This window comes from Spinacia oleracea, chromosome 4 (genome assembly GCF_020520425.1).
Source record: "Spinacia oleracea cultivar Varoflay chromosome 4, BTI_SOV_V1, whole genome shotgun sequence".
NCBI classification, from domain to species: Eukaryota; Viridiplantae; Streptophyta; class Magnoliopsida; order Caryophyllales; family Amaranthaceae; genus Spinacia; species Spinacia oleracea.
The window spans coordinates 32,779,827-32,788,203 of NC_079490.1; positions in this window are offsets into that span (position 1 = coordinate 32,779,827).

Here is an 8,377-nt window from a genome sequence, read left to right on the forward strand (position 1 = left end):
TACACTTGATTTAATACTCCGTATACTATTTCCTTATATTTTATTTGTCGTCAAATAATTATTTGAAAATTTACCAAAGAAATACTTCCTCCATTCTTTAGATGACATAATTTGACTTTTAACACTATTCACATAATCGTATACTATTATAAAATATAGTCACATGGGGTCTTTGTAATAATCGTTTTATTGTATAGATTCATAATATCATTTTTTTTTTACCATTTTTACCCATTGAAAATTAAAACTATTAATGGTTAAAATATCGTGTTTGCAAACGTGACATAAAATATTGTCATTTAAAGACCAAAAGAAGTATCTCTTTATTTTTGTTCATAATTTTTTACATTAGAAAAATAAATTAGGTAAACACCAACTAATTTACCGGATAGTAGATCAACATAAAATATTCTGTCTAATTATAAGAGAAAAATCAACATTAGTAGAAATCAATAAGAAAAGCGACGCAACTGAATGCCCTTTATTTGTCATACAGTATGTTGTTTGGTTTGTCTTCCATAAATAATGTTGAATACGTAACTCATTGAATGTCTTCAAATCCAATTTACATCACAATCACGGTTGCTTTTTTAGACAATAACGTTTCTAACTCTCAAGAAACAAGCTTCGAACTTTTACTTGAAGAGTGAAATAGCCTTGGCTCCCATTGGAAAGATATTACCATTATGATCTCTAATAACAAATTTAGTTTGGTTTGATGTTTTCAACTTAGAACCATCAAAATTAAGCTTAAACCAATGAGGATAGGAGAAGTCCAATACATGTGTTTCTTTAAAGAGTTGATGGAAATTGATTTCTTAGAGGGTGGAGGAATATGGGGGTTCTCCGGATCAAATCAATTGAAAACTATCCTATTTTCGCCTTAAGTTTTTATGAGAACGCATGTTTTTGTTGTAAATAAAATTTCTTCCTCAAAAGCAGCGTTATTACAAGTAAACCACTATACATGTCTAATTTTGAATGTAGATTCAATTTTTTTAAAATTTGTTGTAATAATGATTTTATAAACGAGAAGTCCTTGTGGTAAAAGTATTTTTTACACTAGGAAAAGGATGGGGAGAGTCCACATGTTTTTGCAATTGTGAAACATTTTTAAATATGGATTCAACGTAACTCATAAAAGAAATTGCAAGTATACTCGTCAAGGGTTATAACCTCTATTTCATTTCAAGTCTGAGGTCCCTACATTTATTAACTAATTTCAAAAGAGGAAATTCGTGTAAATAAAGCTAAGCTAGCTGAAACACATTTAGACTAACAAATACAATAAATAAATAAATATCCATATTAATATTGAAAACAAATTTAGGATCCAGAAGTTAGTTATGGAAAAGTAACTTCACCCACTTGGATTTTGATAAAATTAAGTGATTTAGAATGGATATTTTTAGAAACTCAGAATTTATAAACATTCAAAACCAAATGGTTGATGGTTGGTCCTTTCTTTAGTTATGTGTATGGGTTGAAATATATGATAATTTCTCAACTGATCAAGCTAATAGAATTCTCAATTTAATTTATACTTGAAGGCTAGAGAAAAAGATTGGGGATTGAATTAAATAGGAGAGAAATAAAAATATTTGAGAATAAATGGGCGGGGGTGAATGAAGCTTATAGATGTCGAAGTATGAAGGGGAGGATGAAAATATTAACCTCTGTCCTTTTTTTTATTACTCCGTATTCTTGTTAAATCTTAATGTTTGTGTTTTAATTAAAGTATTAGATTTAAATTATAAAAACAAAATAAAGTGTATGTCAAATACAAATTGAAACAAATTTAATTAATATTTTTTGTTTGTTCATATGGTCTTCTAGCTCAGTGGGTTAGAGCGTTGGTCTTATAAGCCAGGTCGTGAGTTAGAGCCTCACCACAACCATTTAATTATTACTAATATTTTATGCACGCAATGTGTGCGAAATTTTACAAATATTAGGCACTAAAAATAATTTGCAAAGTTCATATTTTGCGACAGTGAGGTCAAACAATACTCGTAGCCTTACATGATGAAAAATCGAATCTTAGGACCAATTAAAGGTATTAAAAAACTTAACATTATTTTGTTGTAACTAACATATCCCATCGAAAAATCAAAATTTTAGTACTGAAGTAAAGTTATTAAACATAAAAAGTAGTGGGTATCACTTTCTTCTTTTGCTCGCAATATACTTGTTTAACCAAATGCACTCCTCCGCCCAATCGATGTGCTACACATAACCAACTGTATATGAATGTTCAGGATTAAAATCTCCAGTTGGTGGAGGTAGCACCCATGAAAAAACTTTGTTTACGAAACATGAGAATACTTTTTCCATGACCCGATTGCGTCCATTAGGCTGCATGAACGTTAAAAAATATATTAAGATGTAAAAACATGTGCTAATTAATTGAAAAGTTCATGTTGTCAGAGTATTAGATTGAAACCTGTTGAAGTAGTAATAGGGGCAATTTCCGGTCGTTGAAACGAATAATGCCCTAATCAAACAAAATTTATAAACTCCTAAACAAACCAACTATATGGACTATAGTAGCAAGCTAGGGATCGTCCCAAGAGAATGGATATATTTGACTTTTCAATCTAATGCATTCACAAGCTAGTTCGAACGGAAAAGTATGTATGTATGTATGAATCTATTGAAATAAAAAAAATATGAAATATGAACAAGTAAAGAAACTCTAGAGATTTCGGGAATTGACAATGGAATTTGAATTGGGAGTTCTGAAGATCCTGAACTCTCATGATATGCAATGACTAATGAATGAATGCAATGACCAATTTGTGGTTTCGACAAGCACAACTCAGCCAATCCTAATCTAGCTCTCGCTACAATCAAGACTCGAAGAGGAAATTATGAACGAAAAATCAAGCCAAAGTAATGCAAGCAACGAATCACACTCTCGCGCCAATTCGAAGACAAACACTCCAATATTCTAAAAATATAGGTTAGCTAATCCTAAAATAACTAGACATGGAATCAAACGTCAATTAATCAATTTAATCACAAAATCATCTCCAAAATCCCTAATTTTACATCCAAGGCTTCAACCCAAATCTCTAGACTAAGAATTATTCAATAGGCATGATTATGACTAAGATTAAACTAAAACAAATCCTAATCATGAAACTAATTTCAAAAATGAAACTAATTGAGTCAAAAAAATTCAGAAAATTCAAACTTGAAAATTAGGCCATAAATCAACAAAATCCAAATTATGAAACTAATCTAAATTCAAACAATCAAATCAAAGCATAAACTAATTTAATGAAGAAATTAAAGAATTAACAACTAAATAAAGAATAGAGTTGAGAATTATACCAAATGATAGGATGAAATTTAAATTCAAAGTGTTGAAAAGTTGAGGAACAAAATCTGAAAATTGACTTGAGTAGAGCTACGAATTTGAAGAACAACGTAGATATCTAGTGTTTGATTTTGTGGAATCAAAGCCTAAAATCTAATGCTAATCTACTCTAATCTATTTCTCTCTCTAGGCCTAAAACTAATTTTGAAAAAACTAATTCTAATTTTGAAAGCTAACTCCCGAAACAATGCTGCGATTTCCTTAAATATATTCAGCTTCGCGTAGCTGTGCGCCATTCGTCTTTTATAAATTGTTGCTCTTCGTACTAGAGTTTGATACTCGTAAATGTCATATCAGGAGGTAATCACGTGTAGTCCCTTTTAATTTTTTTGTGTATATTATTAGTTGTAATCACGTGCACTAAGACCTATTAATTATTCCTTTATATTACTCCGTAGTTATCATGTGTAGTCAAACATTATCGATTTCTTGGAGTTGTTTGTTGCATCTTGTATGGATTCTAAGTTTTATATAATAGTACTATGTGATGATATTGCGTTGCGTATTAACCATTGCTCACATTGTTGATTTGGTTTCTTTTAATCATATTGTATTATATATTAATCATAGATGTTATCTTACTAGAATAGATCGTAAAACTTCTAATTTGTATGTTAATTGTTTTCCTAATTAGCTTTCCATGTTATTTGATTTCATATAGTTATTTGACCGAGCCTTGAGTTTTACTGATGATAAATTTTGTCACTTGATTTCATGCAGTAAACAATTTATGTAGCTTGAGCATCATTCATTCGAATACTATTTTGACTTGTCGGGTTCAATTTGGTAGAGGGTCATAAAATTCGATTGTGGCGTGTACATGGTTAAACATGTGATCATTATAAAACTATTAAAATTATTAGTTGGTAAATCGTCTTAGGAAGGATCATGCCCGAGGAGTCACTTTTGTGCACTTGGAATATTAGAGGCTTTAATGAGTCTCTAAAACATACTGAGGTGAAAAATGGAGTCAAAAAAATGAATATTAAAGTTATGGTTCTTTGTGAAACTAGAGTCCTCAAAGGTGTTGATATTTGGTGGAATAGCACAATGTGCTTATTATTTGGTCGGAGCCATGAGCACGATCGTAGGCTTAATCTACTCCTTTGAGTTAAAAACACTCAATGGGGGGTGTGCACACTTAACGACTAAGACCTATTTGGTGGTTACATCCAATAGTGCAATATTATTGGGTGGTGGACTAGATCCACATTTTTCTGGTGGTTACATCCAATAGTTCAATATATACTATTGGGTGGTGGACTCGATCCACATCTCTCTGATGGTGAACTTATAAGAAATTAAAAATAAACCCTTGTTACTTATGGTTATATGTATAAAGTTCAATAAGTCCTCTTTATCTATTTGTACTTGTGTGTTTGTTATATTATTATGGGATTAGTTATTCAATAAGCGTTGGTTACTCAGCTTTTGCTGACGTGTGTGTGTTTATGTGTTATGTGTGTTTGCGGCCATGTCTTCTTCTTATGATGGCTCTGCGACAATTCTTTAGGAATTTGTCCTTTATGGTGAGCAATCAAGATTGATTGAAGTAGACCGATCGAGAAGGATCGCAGTTACAAGTTGAAAGAGCTCAAGTGTTATCGTTTAATCTTTTATGACAGTTTAATACTTTGCAGTTGCCTATAGATCACCTATTAATCGAATTGTAATGGTTTGAGTTTTGTAAGCCTTAGCACTTGACAATGTGGTCAAGTGTGGCGGTGATACCTCCGATATAGGTGTAAGCTTCCGCAATTTTTATAAAGTCTTTTATATTCTTATTTATTTATAGTTACTAATCAGGGGTGTTACACCGGTGTTGTCCTGTTGACTGGCTCTTGAATTCGGCCGGACCGAGTCATGACCTGAACACTGTTTTCCGCCTTAGTGTCCAAGTACCAATTGGAGTTTACAATTTCTTGACATTCATCATCAAAGATGTCCTCCATAGGGGGATCATGGTATATGTCTTCATCATCACTGGCCCATATCCCACAAATGTCTTCTTGAGGTAATCTAGTAACAAATCCGGACTCCGAGTTTTCATCGCGCTGCACAAGGTCAAGTGCGGGCCTCTGGTTATGAAAGATTTCCTCTACTTCAAAAGGAGCCACAACATTGAAAAGAGTTTCTTGATTGTCTTCGAGAGCCCTTATGCGAGCCTCAGCTTCCTCAACACGGTCATAGAGCTCAGCTACAGCCGCTGCCAATGAAGTCATCTTGAATTGTATTTTGAGAGAATGAGTCCGAGCACCTATTTAGCACATGACTTGAATTTAGAACTTGGACTTCCTGACACATGGTATGATATGCACGCAATGAACGAGACCTAGACTTGACTCTAAGTGCCACTCCGGAGACTCGGGATTTTGGATTTTGTACTTGTATCCGGGGTTCGCAACCCGTTGGAAATATTTTGGAGGAATTACGACCTTTTAGGACTTGTATAGTAATTTGTATCGGGACTTACAACCCGTTGGAAGAATTTTTCGAAAGGAGCTTCATTCTTTTGTGGAGGTTTCCTCCTTGTACCATTTGCAACCTAGAATTAGAACTTGGACTTTGACAAGGGATTTTGACCCAATAGGATTTTGTACATTTGTTCCGAGATTTGCAACATGTTGGAACTATTTCGGGAGAATTTAATTTGGATTATTTTAGGGGATTTCAACCCGGTAGAATATAGAAATTGAATTTGCATTATTTCGAGGGATATTCAACCCCGGATGGAGTTTGTATTATTTCTGGGGAGTTTCAACCCATGAGAAAGGAAATTGAATTTTGTACTATTTCAAAGGGACTTCAACCCGTCGATAGAACTTGGAATATTTTAGGGGAATTTCAACCCATTGGAATTTGGAATATTTTAAGGGAATTTCAACCCGTCGATAGAACTTGGAATATTTTAGGGGAATTTCAACCCATTGGATTTTGTACTATTTCTAGGGATTTTCAACCCATCGGAATTGTTTCAGGAGATCGAATTTGTATTATCTCCAGGGATTTTCAACCCGTTGTAAATGAAGTTGGATCTTGTATTATATCAAGGGAATTTCAACCCGACAGAGGTGAAGTTGAATTTTGTATTATTTCAAGGGAATTTCAACCCGTTATGGAATGTGGAAAGATTTTAGGGGGATTTCAACCCATGATATAATGTGGAAATTGAATTTGTATTATTTCAGGGGAGTTTCAACCCATTGGATTTTGTACTATTTCTAGGGATTTTCAACCCATTAAATATTGTACTATTTCTAGGGATTTTCAACCCATTAAATTTTGTAATATTTCTAGGGATTTTCAACCCATTGGAAACGTTCTGAATTTTGTATTTGGGAGCAATGATAGACAAGAATCTTTGTAACTTAAAAGCGAATTTGAAATTTGAGTTGGATTTGGAGTTTGAACTTGGAATTTGACAAGAGGAGTTTTGTATAGAAGATGGGGCTTTGAATTTGAACTTCGGAATTTTTGGACTTGAAAGTCCGGCGTTGCACCGCCATAGGTTTTAGGCATTTGAAGTTGGATTTGGAACTTTGATTTTTGAAAGGGGTTTGAATAGATATTTGAGACTTAAAAATCCGGCATTACGCCACCATGGACTTGGAAGTTTGAGGCCTTGAAAATAGAATTTGGAGATTCGAAAGATTGAATTGAAAATTCTGCATTATGCCCTCATGGATTTGGAAAATTGAACTTGAGGTTTTGAACATAGAATTTGAAACTTGAAAGATTGAGTTAAAGAACACGGATTTGGAGATTCAAGCTTGAGGTTTGAAAGGTTGAATAGAAAATTCGGCATTATGCCGTTATGAGTTTGGAAATTTGAACTTGAGGTTTTGAATATGGAATTGGAGGTTTGAATGATTTGAAATGGGAATCTTGCATTATGCCGCTGTTGGATTTGGAAATTTGAACTTGAAGATCCGGCATTATGATGCCGTTGGATTGAATTTTGAATTTGGAATTGGAATTTGAAATTACACAGTTGGATTGGAATTTGAATTTGGAAATTGGACTTGAAAATCCGACATTATGACGCCGTTGGATTGGGATTTGAATTTGGCATTTGCACGTGAGGCGTGTTTAGGGTTTTGAATCAAATGGAGTGGCACTCCTAAAAGACCCTAAATTGGAGATTTTAGATGCATGAGGTTTGAATAATGCTCCTAGGGGTTAGGTTTCCTAGTTAGAGGCTAATGGTTTTGGCAAAGCTAGAACTCGAGGTTAGCCATTCACGCGTGCAAAGACGCCCACACAATGAACATATAACACGTTGTCACACTAGCATGAATATGAATGCGACATGCAAAGTTCTCAACCTAAGGTCGGTCTTAGTTTTGTATGATGCAAGTGGTCGGCTTTGGGTGTCAAAAGGGTGCTTGACTAAGAGGCGGATCCGACAACAACCGTTTCACCTCCTCAAGGGGGAGGTCTTTGTTGGCGGACGACCTCCATACTTGACATCAGGAATGTCAAGCAAATGTCAAGCAAATGTCAAGTTTTGGTAGGCGCGGAAATGGTCATACACTTTGGTCAGGAACCGTATGGAGAATCACCATTTCGTTACCCCCGGGGCTAACCCGAATGTAGAACACATTCGTATTGGGCAAGGTAGAAATTCGTTTTTCACAAATATGGTTTTCGAAAACATGTATGTCATACCTAGAAATTGAAAATTTTACTCGAAAATTGTACTTGAAAATCTCGTTTTTCGGCATTCGTTCTCAAGGTTTGGGAGCATTCTTCGAAATTCAAAATCTGAAATAAACTCCCACTCGAAAACTTGGGCAGCATGGGCAACCAGCCACTGGAAGCCACTATGCTGAATGCAGGCAGCAGCGCCTGGCGCAGGGGCCTGCGCCCAGCACTACTGCCGGCATCCAAAACTTGAGCGTGGCAGTGGCAAGTTGCTCAAAGTTTTCTCGTATAATCAAATTGAAACTTAGAACTCCCTAGTGGAGTTGCCAGAATTGTAGGGGTTTTTTTTTT